Genomic DNA, 17,513 nt, shown 5'->3' with positions numbered 1-17,513 from the left:
GCAGACTGCTATCACTAGAGTTAAACCATCAACCAGCAGCGACGGAGAGAGCACCTTCTGCGTGGCTAAAACCTCAAACGCTCAGGTAGCAACTCTCATTCGCTTGCTGGCCATCAAGGCGAGAAGAGTGCCATCGCGAGAGAGCACCTTCTGCGTGGTTAAAACCTCAAACGCTCAGGTAGCAACTCTCATTCGCTTGCTGGTCATCAAGGCGAGCAGACTGTCATCGCTGGAGTTGAACCATCAACCAGCAGCGACGGAGAGAGCGCCTTCTGCGTGGTTAAAACCTCAAACGCTCAGGTAGCAACAAGCCATCAAGGCGAGCAGAGTGCTATCGCTGGAGTTAAACCATCAACCAGCAGCGACGGAGAGAGCACCTTCTGCGTGGCTAAAACCTCAAACGATCAGGTCGCAACTCTCATTTACTTGCTGGCCATCAAGGTGAGAAGACTGCCATCGCGAGAGTTAAACCATCAACCAGCAGCGACAGAGAGAGCACCTTCTGCGTGGTTAAAAGCTCAAACGCTCAGGTCGCAACTCTCATTTGCTTTTCGGTAGTCGTAACGAGAAGTTCAAATTTCAGATATTAGTTCCGCAATATAGGTTTAGTATTCAGAGCCTGCGTGCTGAAACTGGATTCTGGAACTGTATTCCGAAACTAATTGCAGTTTTATAATTCAAACTGGATCCTGAGTCTGTTATTGGTTCTAAATTTAGTTCTTGAACTCAGGGTCCAGTTCTTTATTCCAGACTTTTTCTATTCGGTTCTTTTCAGAACCATAATAATACCCCTAAAGAATTATGCGGAAATTTACTTTACTGTACTCTATACAACCCATTCTGGTAGTCATGGCGGTCTTCAAGTTTCAGAACTTAGTTCCGGAGTATGGGTTTAGAATTCAGAGTCTGCGTGCTGAACTAACTCAACTCGTTACTCTTTGTCACGAACGCTTTCATAAAAAGTTCTTTTCAGAGTCGCCATTTTTTATTATAATGAACTATACTGATTATTTCATAATATCTAATTGCGTTTCAGAATATTTAACGTAACTAATCTGTAATTTAGTCTAGGCGCATCGTTTAAATTTCTAGTAATGAAAGAGGGGAAAGTTGCACAATTCAAACGATCGATCAACTACCAGTTCGAATTCGGAAGCATAAATAAAGCGTGTCATATTCGTATTCACGACATCCAGTTATGTCTCTGACAGTACACACCCGTACTTTTTTTCTCTTGCAAAAATAGTGTGAAAATAAGGTGTTACCTTCATATAGAAAGACAAGTTTGTTGTTATTCTACTTGAAATAGAAGAATTGTACAAATATGTAGTGTAAGTTAAAAATTATAAGTGAAAAAAACTTCAGAAATTCTCCAGTAAAACTAGTCCAACGGGGCTCCAGCTCCTCATATGAAAACGTGATTAAGCCACCTAGCAGTGAGATGATACCTTTTTTTATCAATCCGCATGTGTTTTTGCATGGATATTCATAGGTGTTTTAATTCTCATGACATTATTTTAATTATCGTCGTTTTAAACGGCAAATTGAGATTTTAATCACTCATTACCCTGTAATGCCGAAACTGCAAAACATATCGAATTTCAATCTTAGCGTGTGACAATCGACATTCCATGAGATGTCTAAGTAAGTTCCACTTTAGAGTTTTTCGTCATTATTTATGGTACTTCCAGAGCCGGTATTCAGGAATTAGCATAGCCCAAAATGATTCGAATGGCCATAAATTATTACGCCAAATAATTTTCATGAGTTTCATAAACTCATCATCTGTAATTCCAGAATCGGATAAAATTCACCAATTTTGTATGGGACCTTAAGTCCTGTAATTTTTGTTTTTGAAGTTCGATTTGGTCTTTTTTGAGAAAATGATTGAGCTTTGAGAATCGATTCGATACTGAAACCGGAATTCTAAAATCGGTGTAGCCGAAATCAGTTAAATTCACCTGAGGAGTGTGTAGACATCTTTGAGAAATTGTAGTGCGAATTGAAATTTGGGGGTACATTCCGAATCCAAAAACGAATACGAAATAAATTTATTTGGTAATCGACTATCCAAATCTGCAAACCCGATAAACCTGATTAATTTATGTGAAATGGACATTTTTATACTAATCACCCTGCATCTCCTGAACCAGAAGTCGGATCTGACTAAAAAGTAAGATGTTTTATAGGATTTTAAAACCTCTCATTTGAATCATAGATGATTCTTAGATTTCATTTGAATCTTAGATCGGTTCAGCCATCTACGAGAAAAATTAATTGCATTATTTTAATTTCGTTTCACATATCATCCTGTGGTTCCGCAATCAGAAGTCAGATCCAAACGTAATTCAGGAACCTTGTTTGGGAGTATACGACTTTTCATATGAATCTGAGTTTGTAGAAAACGGTTTTACCATCTCCGAAAAAATTGAGTGAAATTATTTGTCACACACGCATTTGCTGATCTCGACGAACTGAGTCGTATGGTATATGGAAGTCATGTTCTTCCAGCATTTATTGCTGTAAATAGTTTAAATCAATATAATTATGGCATTACTTCCAACTCGATAATGCTGGTATCATCTGGTTTACATATACCATATACGAAAGATTATGTTGCCAAAAATGAACCGTGCTAAAATTGGTACGAGGCAAATTGTCTTAAGAAAGGATGCTGTACACAGTCTTTTTGGTACTTAGAAACAATTATATGTAACAATATAAAAAATCGTGTGTCATGTTGCTCCCAAGCATTGCTTTTTCATACAGCGCTCAAAATTCCTTCTACTGGAATAAGGCTTTCACAAAAATATCGATATCTCTGGAAACATATTCTGTTTTTAAGGTCAATTGTGACAGATACTGTCAAAAAATCTAAAAATTTTGACACAAAACTTCGTATAACTCAAAAAGTAAACATCCGATCTCAAAACCATTCAATAGCGTTCTGGGTGACGGGGAGACCTTTCATTTGCGACTAGTTTGATCAAAATCGGTCCAGCCATCTCTGAGATCTCGACCTCTTAGTTGACAACACACATACAGACACACACACATACACACACACGGACATTTGCTCAGTTCGTCGAGCTGAATCGATTGGTATATGACATTCGGCCCTCTGGTCCTCGGAAAATTTTTCGAAAGTTTGAGCGAATTCTATACCTATTTTTTAAATATATAAAAAAAGGTAAAAATGGCTCAACAATGGACCTCTGTCTTCCGGGTTTGTTGAACGAAAAAAGGCGGGTGGGTAATGTCTGAGACATAACTGGATGTCGTGAATACAAAAACAACTGACATGTTCCTTAACACTTCCGAATATCAATTAGTTGATCAATTGTATGAATTATGCAAGCATTCCCCTTTTTCACATTTTTCGAAAAAACAAAGAAGGCTTCACTTGATCTAGATTACTGTGAACTTCACACAGCGAAAAGTGCAAAAATCAAATCAAACAGTTCTAGATTTGCACAAAACTGAGGATATTCTTTCGATTTGCGAGCAAGAAATCCTAATAGTTCCTTAGATAACTTTTAGAGCCATTAGAACCGCTGATTTTGTGTAATGCTCTCCACCGTTGCTTTTTCACCAATGCAAACAAATGACTGGCAGCTGTGACGTAATCGCTCTTGTCGGAGGCGAAACTAGCTTCGCAAACGACACAAAATACATCTGCTCGCAGTGGCGATGGAATCCAAACTGATCCAATTTTTGTTGAGAGGCTTGTTTTTACCTGATTTCGTTTGTAGCTTTTTCACTAATGGGCGGTCCTAACGGTTATTAAAATAGCCGCATACAGAATTCTAATGTCGATTATTTCATTTCGGATTTGCATTTCGTTGAAAGAAACTATCCGGATGCTGTACGGGATACATTCCTGCCTTTCAGAAGGACCAAATTGTGGAACTTACTACGATATTAAACACTGTTCGGAACATTTTCTCGAACGATTTGTTGTACAGCAGCAGATATTTTGTTCTCTTCCTCAGAACGCGTTCTGATTGGCTGGTGTTGACATGGGTCAAATGAGACAGGTTTTTCAATAGTCTACTATTGAAATACTTCAATACTGTTTCTTTACACGCTTAAGTTGAAAAATTTCGATTCTATTGGTAGTTAGATTATATAAATCCTTTCACAGATCACTGTGCTATGAGCTTTAAAAATACGACAAAGGCAAACGCGCCTTATGAATCATCTTTTTTGATACTCGTTTATACCAAACATTTCAGAAAAGTTTAATTTTGAATTATTTGAGATTATGTCACACAACTGAATATTTTATCATAAATTGTGATCATATTTCCGATGGCATGCAGCAAAAATTATGTCGATTCGTTAGATACAACAAGAGATATTCACGATCAAAAACTTATCACTCTCTCAGACGGTAAATATTGAAAAGGCACCCCATAGTAAAGTAAGTCGTATTCACGACAAAAAATGGCATTCGGTTCAACCGTTTCGTTTCAAAATCGACAAACGAAGTCCTCGTGTTGGCCTCCCGTTGAACGATTGATTGGACGTTCATTGGATCAATAATCGAATGAAGGACCACCGTTGAACTTTTTTTTCACATTGAACAAATGTCAACTGCATTTAGCAGAGTTGCTATTTTTTTTTCACCCGAAATCGCAAAAATATATGTCGCTTATGATTTGTTCGTAAAATGTTAGAGCTGGATATCTTTATTATACAGTGTCAAAGCCTTTAGGTAATATTGTATCAATCGAAACAATTTTCTTTGCTTCTTGAAAAAAAATAAAGTTTGTTTTTGCATAAACAAGTATAACCTACACAATGAAACAGTTCCACTATTTCCGATGCTTCTAGAATCAGAAATCAGAATAGTCGGAGTCGCTTTGTTGGGCCTTCTACTGGATTTGACTATCGATATTAAAAAGTTTGAGACTGGTTTAGATTATTTTTTATGTCTTTCACTTTGCGCTTTTAGCGGCGATATAAAAGTATTATTGCTCCTCACCCTGTAATTCAGAAACCCGAAGTCGAACCCAAATGAAATTCAGAAGTTTTGCATGAGATCATAAGACCGTTCATTTAAACCTTAGGCTACAAAAATTATTCACACCATCTTTGAAGAAAGCGACTTAGTAGTTTAAAACTGATTTTTTTACTAATCACCCTGTTATTCCGGAAAGATTAGTGCACACACTTTTAGTTTTTGGCTCGTATCACCCTGTACTCCCGGAACCGGACATCGGATTCGAACAAAATGTAGGAAATTCGTATGGGATTACAAAACCTTTCAGTTGAGAAAGTTGAGTGCGTAAAAGTGTTATAATACATACATATACACACATATACACACATACAGACATTTTGCGTACTCGACTAACTGAATCGAATTGCCTCGAGTTAGAACATGGATTCCACAATCATTGCATCATCTTTCTATATGAGAAGGATGAAGGATTATTAACATAAGTTGCGTTCCCATCAGCATTTGAGAGCTAACTGTGACTTGTGAGTGTGAGAAAACATTGACGTCATATAATAAGGAGTGTGTACCTCTTCCTGACCAGAAGGGAAGAGCAAACCATGATATCGGTTATAGTTTATATAGTTATCATTTCTTGTGCAACTATCGCAATGAATTGTAAATCCTGAAAATAGTAAAATAATCAGAAACGGTACTCCATTTCATCTCAGCTCCATTAGATATATCATATACGAAAAGCATTAGTTAGAGTGAGATCTGTTGTATCTGTTCGATAGATTGACTTCAAGAGTAAAAAGAAATTAGGAGCATTTGCTCCGAGTTTCCTTATCGCTATAACAGTAGTATTGAGCCAATTTTGACACAACTATTTCTGCGGTATTGCTTCTAAGAGGCGAAGCAAAGAAGTTGTATTCGATTTTATCTCAATTCAATGGTTAAAAGTCGAGTAATCGGCAAAATAACATAGTGAATTTACTACTGAGAGGAGTGTTGGGACAATAGCCCATTTAAAATGACGCTGATAAAATTTTCTACCAATTTTGGTATATTGTAGTGAATGATTCATATATAAGATAAATTCGAGATTTGGTAAAACAATGATTTGAAGAATTTTAAATCAGGGTTCACGTGATTAAAATTTTGCTTTCCTTCGATTTTTTTATCGTTTAATTTATCTAGATATATGAAAGTCAATGCATGTTTTCATTTAAGTACGTTCCACTACGACTCTAAAACACATAAACCAGTTGTATTCAAATTCAAACTAGGCATACGCATATTTCAGGAGATGATAGTAAGAGTTTCGCTCGAATCTACAAGAAAAATGTTCGGTATGCACGAGAGCCCCAATAAGGCACCCAAAATTTCAACCGCATGAGCTGAATGAATCATCGCCCAAAGCGTATTGAGTGGAACTAACACATAGAAAAACCTGTTTTAATCCACCTAGTGGTGTAATGATGCCTTTCTCATATTTAATAGTGTGGTATTCTATTCAAAATTTTTCTCTTCGATTTTTGAAAGAAACCAAGAGATTGTTTGTGCATTATCTAGTATAACATACAGAATAAAACAGTGCTTTGATTGCGCAGGTCATCCTTAAGAAAACGAAGTGGGTTTACTATTATATGCACTTCCGGCACCGGAACCCGAGAACCGGTATACTCAAAGTCGGTTCGTACAGACACCAACTATCATGACATACAAACTCTACTAGTACGCACTCTAAATTACGATTTAAATGTTTGTTGTATCCGAAAATATGCAGCAATTTTTGGTAGGACCATAAGACCTTCCAATTGACCCTAAAATTGGGAATAACGGTTTAGAGTCCAGTTTATAACATTTTTTACGGTTTTTGTTCCGCCAGTTTAAGTGACGGTGTACAATATTGAACACACTTTACCCTATAACTCCGGAACCGGAAGTCGGATCCGGATGAAATTGAGGAATTCCATATGAGACCGTGAGACCTTTCATTTGAATCTAAGTTTGTGGAAATCGGTCAAACCATCACTGAGAAAAGTGAGTGAGATCAATTTTGGTATATATGACCACCAGGATAGCCGAAATCGATTTGTTTAGTTACCTACTGATAATGACTATCGATTTGTGTAGTTTTGAGACCAGTTTATAACATTTTTTACCATCGCTGAAAAAAGTGAGTGAGATCCATTTCGTTATATATGACCACTATTTCCGGTACTTTCGGAACCGGATACCGGGAACCAGAATAGCCGGAATCTGTTTGTTTAGTTGCGTACTGATGTAATGACTATCAATTTGTGTAGTTTTGCGATCAGTTTAGAAATTTTTTCACGTTTTTTGTTTCGCCGGTTTAAGTGACGGTGTACAATATTGAACGCACTTTACTCTATAATTCCGGAACTGGGAGTCGGATCCGGATGAAATTCAGGAATTCCGTATGGGACCGGAACACCTTTCATTTGAATCTAAGTTTGTGGAAATCGGTCAAATCATCGCTGAGAAAAGTGAGTGAGATCAATTTCGATATATATGACCACTATTTCCGGTACTTCCGGAACCGGATAACGGGAACCAAGATAGCCGGAATCGGTTTGTTTAGTTGCCTACTGATAATGACTATCGATTTGTGTAGTTTTGAGACCAGTTTAGAAATTTTTTTACGATTTTTGTTTCGCCGGTTTAAGTGACGGTGTACAATATCGATATACTTTACCCTACAATTCCGAAACTGGGAGTCGGATCCGGATGAAATTCAGGAATTCCGTATGGGACCGGAACATCTTTCATTTGAATCTAAGTTTGTGGAAATCGGTCATCGCTGAGAAAAGTGAGTGAGATTTCGGTATACATGACCACTATGTCTGGTACTTCCGGAACCGGATACCGGGAACCAGGATAGCCGGAATCAGTTTGTTTAGTTGCCTACTGATAATTATTATCGATTTGTGTAGTTTTGAGACCAGCTTAGAAATATTTTTACGTGTTTTGTTTCGCCGGTTTAAGTGACGGTGTACAACATTGAACACACTTTACCCTATAACTCGGTAACCGGAAGTCGGATCCGGATGAAATTCAGGAATTCCGTATGGGACCACGAGACCTTTCATTTGAATCCAAGTTTGTCAAAATCGGGATTAGCCATCTCCGAGAAAGCCTAGTGATATTATTTGACCCATACACACACATACACACACATACACACACACACAGAGAGAGAGAGAGAGATTGCTCAGCTCGTTGAACTGAGTCGAATGGTATATGACACTTAGCCCTCCTGGCCAATTTTCACTAGTCGGTTTTTCAAGTGATTGCATAACATTTCTATATAAGAAAGGCAATACGGATTATTTTCACTGATTAAGTGTAGTGGGCTTACGACTCATTTTGTTCGCCAATCAATAAGGCACTAAGTATGTATGGTTTTAAAAAATGAGCATTCTTAATTTGTTTATAATTTGGAGACACCTTTGTTAATATAAGATGGTCAATTTAGTCCCTCAATGCTTCTATAATTGATTTTCTCGCCTATAGCGAAATTGTTCATTCTTCGTTTGTTGAACGGCATATTGCACGAAATAATCGTTCAGTTTGCTGGAAGGGTTCCAACGTATTGGACCAACGAAGGACTACCGTTGAGAGTTTTTTTTTTCTAAGATTGTTACAAGTATCGTACCGTATAATTATAACATGACACTAAGCAGACAAAAAGTTAATGCTATAAAGATAACTGCATGAAAAACTGGAATACAAGCTTGGCGAAGAGAAGCTCAAATATCGAAACCCGTTACGCTTGAATGAACGTAGGTATAGTTGGATACAAGACAAACACGAATCAAGGCGAACCGAGTCTGGGATCACGTGTTCGATGTTGGTTCTTAATATACTGGAATTAATTTTTACGAGGGGGATGCGTACCGCGTAACTTCGAGAATCCGCATAAAAACCGCGTGTAATAGATCAATCGAAGGAGACTCTCGTGCAATCGCGTATTCAAAAGCATGGCGATTGATTGAACTGTTTGATTGAAAATATCGATCATTAGAAATTTTGATTGCCGTGTTCCACATCGATAGCTCGAACAACACCATGGGGCTGATTCTTGTGGTTTTTTGGCTGTATTTGTTAAATTTTTTGAAGAATAATAAAAATATAGTTCTTTTGCAGAGAAATCAACAAGAATCCAAAACCAAACGAAATCCACTAAAAACGACTTTCTGTAATTGCGTGATAATTTAGAGGTTTCGTTGATCAAAACAAGACTTGAAGATAAGTTCGGCTTTCAGCAGGACAGCGAGAATTTTAGGTCGATTTTAGAAAGAACAGGCTTTACTAATAAAGACTAGTGGCTATTAGCAGTCCTAAGAAATATTATAAAACGAGATAAAAATCATGCCAAAGCGCCGGCAGCGCTTCCGAAGACCCAAAAAAAACGTATTAATTCGCATCGTCGATTTTTACATTAAAAATGTCTTGCTCTTCACTATACGTGTCCGAGTGTCAATTAAAAATTAAAAAACTTTAACAAAAAGCGTTAAATTTTTGTTAACTTTTTGAACGCTAATCGCTCAGTGATCTGTAGATGGATTTATATAATTTAACTACCAATCGATTCGGAAACCTTTAACTTGAACTTGTATGGTAGCGTGATTTCAGTATTTCAATTATTTTCAATTATTGCATTGAACAATTGGGTTGAATTGACCTATGTTTCCATTAGCCTATAACAGTGAACAAATGATGTCATTCTTTGATATTTCGTGCACGGGGACCGGGTCGACCGTTGGCCTACACCTAAAATTTCATATAGTAGGTTCTGCTTCGTTAGCCATAGGGTAGTTTCGCGTCATGTATAAAAAAAACTTGTTGTAGGTAATGTTAGATACATAACCACAAGATTGACGTAAGACTGCTATCGACAAAGGGCAGACCACTTTAAAAATGCACATTTACTTTGGTACATTATCTACTAATAAATTATCCATTTCAAGGAAAATCTCATTAGATTATTGTAAAATGCTTTCGGAAGAACCGAAGGTTACCATTTCTTCAACTTTCAACACAGTTGACAATTATTTCAACGAGCAAAATCTCGAATGAAACGGTTGCCTCTCGTTTGGCGAACCACGCACAAAGAAAATCTGCCACATTCTTGTGTGCCCTTCCCTACAGCGCTAACGTTCCTCACCGAGTCGTGGCACCCATGAAGTTGGACGTCGTATGGATTAGTAACGACACGTATTCTGATTGGAAATCAATTTTATGAAAATAAATTAATATATATGAGAAAATCCAGTTAACACTTTGCTTGATTTTATGTAGAGAAACTGAAAATGGTTTGGAACTAAATGATTTGACCGTAATTGCGGATTATAACATTATCATCTATGGCCCTTAGAACTGTCGATCAGTATACACTAAGGTCTCTTTTTACACGGGGGTTACGTACCGTGTTAAAAAAATCCGTGTAAAAAAAACCGTTTTAATTGCGGAAACCGTGCAAAAAAAACCGCGTGGAAAATTTAACGTAAAAATTTCAAAAACCGTACATTTGATTATTTGTTTGTTTTGTTTTGGATCAAATGTAACTTTTCATAATTTGAAGGGGAAAAAAAGCTTATTTTTTAATTCCCAAATTTATATAAGGTGCACATAACTGTGAAAATTTAACTGTTGTTTCACAATAAAAACGGAAATCTAAAAAACAACCAGAGGTCACGAGAAGGGTCCAGTCATACTTGATAAAACACATTGGATGATAAATTAAAATTAGAACACTTAGAAAACGCGTTGTACGACAAGCAAATTAATCTAAATGGCTCATGTCTTCTGTATAATGCATTCAGTTTTCAGAAAAACGATAATACTTTCAAATTAGAACGTTCGACAAATCAAGCTTGAGAATCAGTTCTTTTCAATTCCGAAGGTGCGATGTGTAGTAAACACTAACGATCTTAACAGTCATTTTCAACTAAACTGAGTGGGAAGACATGGGTATTGGATGAAGATCTATGCACGCAGAGACAGAATTAAAGGGGAAGAATTCATGGAGATGAATATAAATCAAATTAGAAAAGGTATTACTATGTGTAACGCTCGTATATTTTTTTTACGAAAAACAGTACATTTGGCGTAAAAATCAAGGAAATACAGTACATCGACTTTCAAAATACAGTACATTTTACAGTACACTTTTTTCTAAAAATAGTGAATAAAAAACAAAAGTAAATAAATTTGATCAGCATCTTACGAGGAAAACTATGTGTCATGCTGAAGCAACTCATTTCGTCGGCGTAAATCATAATACTACTAGAGCTATATCATTCGAATGGGTATGAAATACTGTACTGCTCGATATGATGAAGAGTTGAAGTAAATTTGACTAGTTCTTCAACGCTCCGAAATTCTCGATGATATCAATGACGATGCTGACATCATACACCACAACTGAGCGTAAGAGACGTTGTCGTGTAATTTACGACAGGGGCTCAAGATCTAAAGACTAATTCATCATTTTATGGAACGACAGTCAATACTCCCGTGAATTATTGAATGAATGATTTTAGTCAACTTTCAAACTTTAAATTAACTCTCATAATCGTTTTCTTACAGACAACCTGTTCCCTTTTTTAAAATTTTTCAAAAAAAAAAAAAAAGAAAGTTCTTTTTAAACTCTAATGAGAAACCGTGTTAATTGCGAAAAACGTGTAAATAAAAACCGTGTTAATTCCGGAATCCGTGTAAAAAAAGCCGTGTATAAAAAAACCGTGCGACAAAAAACCGTGTAAAAAGAGACCTTAGTATATGTACTCTCTTCGTTGTGTTCATACATTAATGAATTTTCTGCACTTGTTTGAAGTAAAAGCTGTACTGCGAACGGAGCGAACAATGCACATAATAGATTAAAAGTTCAAAAGAGCGGTTCTTACGGCTAAAAAAATACTAACGTTTAGAATTTTATGGGTCACTATTTCATTTCGGATTGTCATTTTTCGGTTTTCGAGCCGATTTAATGTTTTTTTCTGTGATGCAATCTCGGGATTCATTTCAGACTTTCAGAAGGTGGTATGGCTTTATTTGCATTCGTTTGGTGTGAATTTCGCACAGCGATAAGTGCACAACCAATTATATTAATCTAGATCTACACTAAAAGGATGTTTTTTACCTTCGATGTTGTGCAAGTGAAATTAATAAATCTTTAAATAACATTGGAAAACATTAGTAAAGTTAATTTTATATAATGTTTCCCAACTGAACCAATTTTGTCGAAAAGATTTCTTTTTACGTGATTTCGTTTGTAGCATTTTCACAAATGGGCAGTCCCCATGGCTACAAAAATAACAAAATATAATTTTTTTTCATAAATACGTTTATTTCTTAAGGCAATTTAAATAAGTTTTTCTTCGCCGTAGCATCACTTTTACATAGAATCCTTATCCTAATATAATACTAATATAGTCACAAGGATTTTAGTTTAATAAAACATATTCCTCTTATTTTTTAAATATCATATTATTTGAACCAAACGATTAACTGCTATAAATTATCAAATAAGCTAAAGTTTTTATACATTTTGTTGTTGATTTCGTAACCTATTTTGAGTTTGGTTTTGTCAGCACATCATTTTTTATTAAAATTTTGCTATTGGATGAACTAATGGACGCAGTAGGAGTCAAAACTAACCCTCAATGTAAGGAAGGTCACGCCAACCCTTTCATGTAAGGAAGGTCACGACAAGCAAGAATGTCGCGAACTGGGACATTGGATAGCCTTGGGTACGCAAGGTATTTATTAGTTGAGATCTGACATCACGATACTCCACGCATGTCCAAACGACATGATCAATATCGCGATAGCCTTCGCCACAAGCACAATGATTAGTCTCGGAAAGTCCAATTCGAAGGAGATGTGCATCTAACGAGTAGTGATTGGACATGAGTTTGGACATCACACGAATGAAATCCCTACTCACATTCAGTCCCTTGAACCATGCCTTTGTCGATATTTTAGGAATAATTGAGTGCATCTACCGACCCAGATCATCTTAATCCCAAGAAGCTTGCCAGCTGGCAAGTGTTTTTCGGCGAGTCGCGCTATAGAATTCGTTGAAAGAAATCGGTCGCTTATAAATTTCACCTTCAATAGCACCACGTTTGGCAAAACTATCGGCTCTTTCATTGCCTGGAATGGAGCAATGAGCCGGGACCCAAACTATTGTGATTTGATAATTATTATTCAATATGTCGTTCAGACACTCTTTTATTTTGCCCAAGAAAAACGGTTCATTTTTGCTAGCAGCGTTAGAGCGAATGGTTATAATGAACTATAATGAACTGCTGCTAACTCTGCTATATAAACAGATGCAGATTCTTGAAGCCTAAATGAAACCGAAACTTTATTACTATATCGATTTTAATTGGTTCTTTTCGGCAAACATTAACTGAGAGAGACGAAAGATATGAAATGAAAAGACGGATAGGTATTCTAGATTGAATCAGTTATAAATTTAGAACGGAAAAGCTAGACTAGGCAGGCTCATATAGGCATGATCAGAAGAAAGAAATGAATTCTATTTTACCTTCTACTTGAGGGGGTCGAACACTAAATTCGAGTCCCCAAGTATGGTCGTGTAACAAGTGTAGTTCTTCACCACACTATGCTACTGACACCGGCAAAATAGAATTCAAATCTTCCCGCCTAGATCCGATCACGCGATTATTATTCTTTTACTACTGACACCGCAGCTGTGTCCAATGCTTTTTAGGCACTAAGTTAGAAGTGCCAACCCCATACCTATTGTGTTTGAACTACTCGTAGCCTTTCGTTCCGCACACAACGGAGGGTATATCGCATCAAACGACACAGCCAGACACTCAGTAGAGATCGCTTTTCGTTCGTTACGAAGGCAATTTGGGTATCAGACGAAAGTAATGCAAGGCGATCATTCATCCCAAACTGAAAAAACAAACCGTTCGTCTCGAATAATTTTCTGATGCAGGACAACATTGCAATGGGTCTATATGAGTAGTGATTGGAAGCTTGTTTCCCCGGCTTTTGAATAGCGATAACTTTCACTTGCCTCCAGTCAGGTGGAACAATATTTTGCTCAAGAAACTTGATCAATCCCAACAAACGTCTTTTTGCAAGGTCGGGCAGATTCTTCACCAAGTTGAATTCAATTCTGTCCAACCCAGGAGCGTTATTGTTACAAGACATGAGTGCTGTGGAAAATTAAATCATTGAAAATGGGACTATTGATTGATTGTTTGGAGAAGACTCCCCGATAATGCTATGCGTAGGAACAGAATCTGGAAAAACTTTCCTCGCAAAATCAAATATCCATCGGTTCGAGTATTCCTCACTCTGATTTCCTACGTTACGATTTCTCATTCGTCTGGCCGTATTCCAAAGAGTGCTCATTGAGATTTCTTTTGAGAAACCTTCGACAAAATGTCTCCAATAGCTGCATTTCTTGACCTGAAGTATGTTCTTGTACTTGTATTCTAAAACCAAGAATTCTTCAAAATTCTGAAGAGTTCCTCATCCTCGTTTTAAAAACGTCATGAAAGCATTTTGTTTCGCGTGTTTAGCATCTGAGCACTCTTTGTCCCACCAAGGGTTTGAAGGCCTTCTGTTAGACGATGGACCAAGAAATCGTTTTGTTTGGGCATGTTCTGCGGCCTCCAGAATCGAACAAACGAGGAAGTCACATTCTTCAAGCTCTTTCATTGAATTTAAGATACTTGACATATTACTTTAGAATTTAATCCAGTCAATATTGTTTGTCTACCATATGTAATATCAACTGAATTAGCAATGCCTTTGTTGTTGCTAATTGAGATGCTGATTGACAAATGATCGCTGATAAATGTAATGGATGATAAATGGAAATACTTTCCAGGTGCAATTTAGTCGAATTGAAGTCGAGCAAAAAGATAAATCTAATGACGTGCAGGAGGTCTTGGAATACGTGTCATGCTGCTCATATTCAATACTGTCGTGTTGAAATTGTCGCAAATATGATCTGCTATCATTGTAAACGGAACCCCACATCATTCCGTGCGAATTGAAATCTCCCAGAATCAAACGTGGAGCAGGAAGGACTTCGACAATTTCATTAAGCTGTCATTGTCCAACTTGAGCTCTTGGAGGAATATATACCGAAGCAATGCAAATGTCCTTTCCTTTAATGTTTGTTTGACAACCAACAACTTCTATACTAGAAGTCGAAGGAATGTTTAATCTATAAAAGCAATAACATTTCTTAATTCCTAAAAGTACTTCACCATACGGGGAGTCTCTATCGAGACGTATGATGTTAAAGTCATTAAAATTTAAGGCTAAGTTTGATGTAAGCCATTTTTCGCACAAAGCAAATACCTCATATTTTTGACTATGCTACAAAACTTTAAATAAATCAAGTTTTGGCATGATGCTTCGACAATTCCACTGCAGAACAGTGATTGAATTATTTGCGGTGGATGATAAATTATCCATCAAATAATTCAAACCCTGAGAGAAGTGGCCATTGAGCTGATAACTGTTTCAACAAAGTTCTAGCTATTGGAAGGAATGCCGTTATGATGGTCTTTATAGGTTCAGAAATATTGAATGCTGCGAAAATCCATCCTACAATTTCCGAAAACCTCAGTAATCCTGATGGTAGCTGTAAAACGGAGCCCACTGGATTATTGACTTTTCTTATGCTAGTTCCTGGGTTGGTTTGTGAATTTAACAAACCAGGAGGCACAGTTTTTGGTTTTAAACTTGGCTTTTTAAATTTAACACGGGGATTTTTTTTGAAGGTGTAATTTCAGGTGTCTTTTTTGGTATTTTGTAGTTTGTTAATCTATTCTTAACAGACCCTTGAGAAGTGACAAACGAGGTATCTTCACTATTTCCGTCAGAGTCAGAATCCTCTGGCTCCGCAAGATTTGAAAAACCGTTTTCGGTTTCCAAAGGTGGGAAATAAATGATAGTTTTAAGCATTTCTGCATATGTGCGCTTGGACCGTGCTGTTTAAGAAAGCTTCATTTTGTCTTTATGCAACTTGAATGCAGCGCATACTGAAAGATCATAATGGGGACTCTCCCCACAATAAATATATGTTTGAATTTCTTTACTGCAATTGTTGTACTTATGAGGCCTTTCACACTTAGTACATTTCGATTTATTACTACAGTAAGTAGCTGTGGGGCCAAAATTTTTGCAGCTCGTGCAGGTCATAACATTTGGTATGAAAAGCCGAACAGGAAGGCGAACTCGGACAGCTAAAATCGGATGTCTACGATGGGCTGGGCATGTCATAAGGATGTCGGACGACAGCCCAGTGAAAATGGTTCTTGAATCTAATCCGACTGGTACAAGAAGAAGAGGAGCGCAGCGAGCAAGGTGGATCGATCAAGTGGAGGGTGATCTCAGAAGCATCCGTGCCTTGAGTAGCTGGCGACGAGCAGCCATGGACCGAGTTATGTGGAGACGTATTCTTGATACAGCAAAGGACACCCCAGGCCTATAGCTGTTAGGTAAGGTAAGGTAAGTAAGGCGAACTCTATCGATGTTGACATGGCTAGGCAAGGCAGATCCAGCGAATGTCACTCGAAACGAATCTGAAGGTCGATAAGTTTTGTTTCCTTCTCCTAAAGATACTAAGAACAATTGCCTGCACTCGAGTATCCTTACTCCCTCAAGCGTAGAGTTTTTAAAACGTCCAAGTCCATGCTCAAGCAACTCTTTAACCGAAAGACCCGCTTCGGTGATAACACCGTCCATTTCGACGTCTTTCGAAGGAATATATACTCGATATTCGCGGGTAAATAATTCACAAACAACAATCTCGTTAGCCTGCTTTATGGAATCGACTACAACGCGGATCTTGTCTTTATGACTTTCACTATCTCTTTGGTAGCGGGAAGTCGTGATGTCAATTCTTTAGATATCTGGAATAAATTTAATGCCTTCATTTTACGCCTAAAACAGACTATCCATGGGCCCGCAGAAGTTTCATTGTAAAACTTCGTTCTATGCGAGTTAGGAACCGTTAAATTTTCGCCTGGTGGTAGAGTTGGATTTACTGAATTCTCATCCAATAGATCATCCATTACATACATATGTTTAAATAATTGATTTCAACTGTGTCTGAGCACTTCTATGCGTTCGCACCTCTGTGCGTATGAATGGGATGGCCTTCTTCGATTGCTGTCAAGTCGGGAACGCCCCGAATATTGCCTTGACTCGGTGATAGCTGTTAACTCACAAGCCAGTAACACAGCCTGTCTGCTTGAACGCTTTTCACTGAATGAAAATATAAAATGTTGATGTCGATTATTTCATTTCGGATTTGCATACTTCATTGAAAGAAATTATCGAAATGCTGTACGGGATTCATTTCTGGTACTCAGAAGGGCCACATTGTAAAATTCTCTGCGATATTAAACACTGTTTCGAACATTTTTCTCGAACGAATTTCGTACCGCGAAAAGTACACAAAGCTTATCAATTTATTTTAGATTTACACTAAACTGATATTTTTTTACCTTTGATTTGCAAAGAAATTACCCTCACA

General features: G+C 37.2%; 1 protein-coding gene across 1 annotated transcript in view; it reads left to right on the top strand.

Moving 5' to 3' along the window:
- Window positions 1–17,513, top strand: part of LOC131433642 (ionotropic receptor 25a) — a 348,320-nt gene that overhangs the window by 207,785 nt on the left and 123,022 nt on the right. The gene's annotated exons all lie outside the window — the stretch shown is intronic.

This window comes from Malaya genurostris, chromosome 3, assembly GCF_030247185.1.
Source record: "Malaya genurostris strain Urasoe2022 chromosome 3, Malgen_1.1, whole genome shotgun sequence".
Taxonomy (NCBI): Eukaryota; Metazoa; Arthropoda; class Insecta; order Diptera; family Culicidae; genus Malaya; species Malaya genurostris.
The sequence above is the reverse complement of the archived record's forward strand: the minus strand, read 5'-3'. Positions and strand labels throughout refer to the sequence as shown.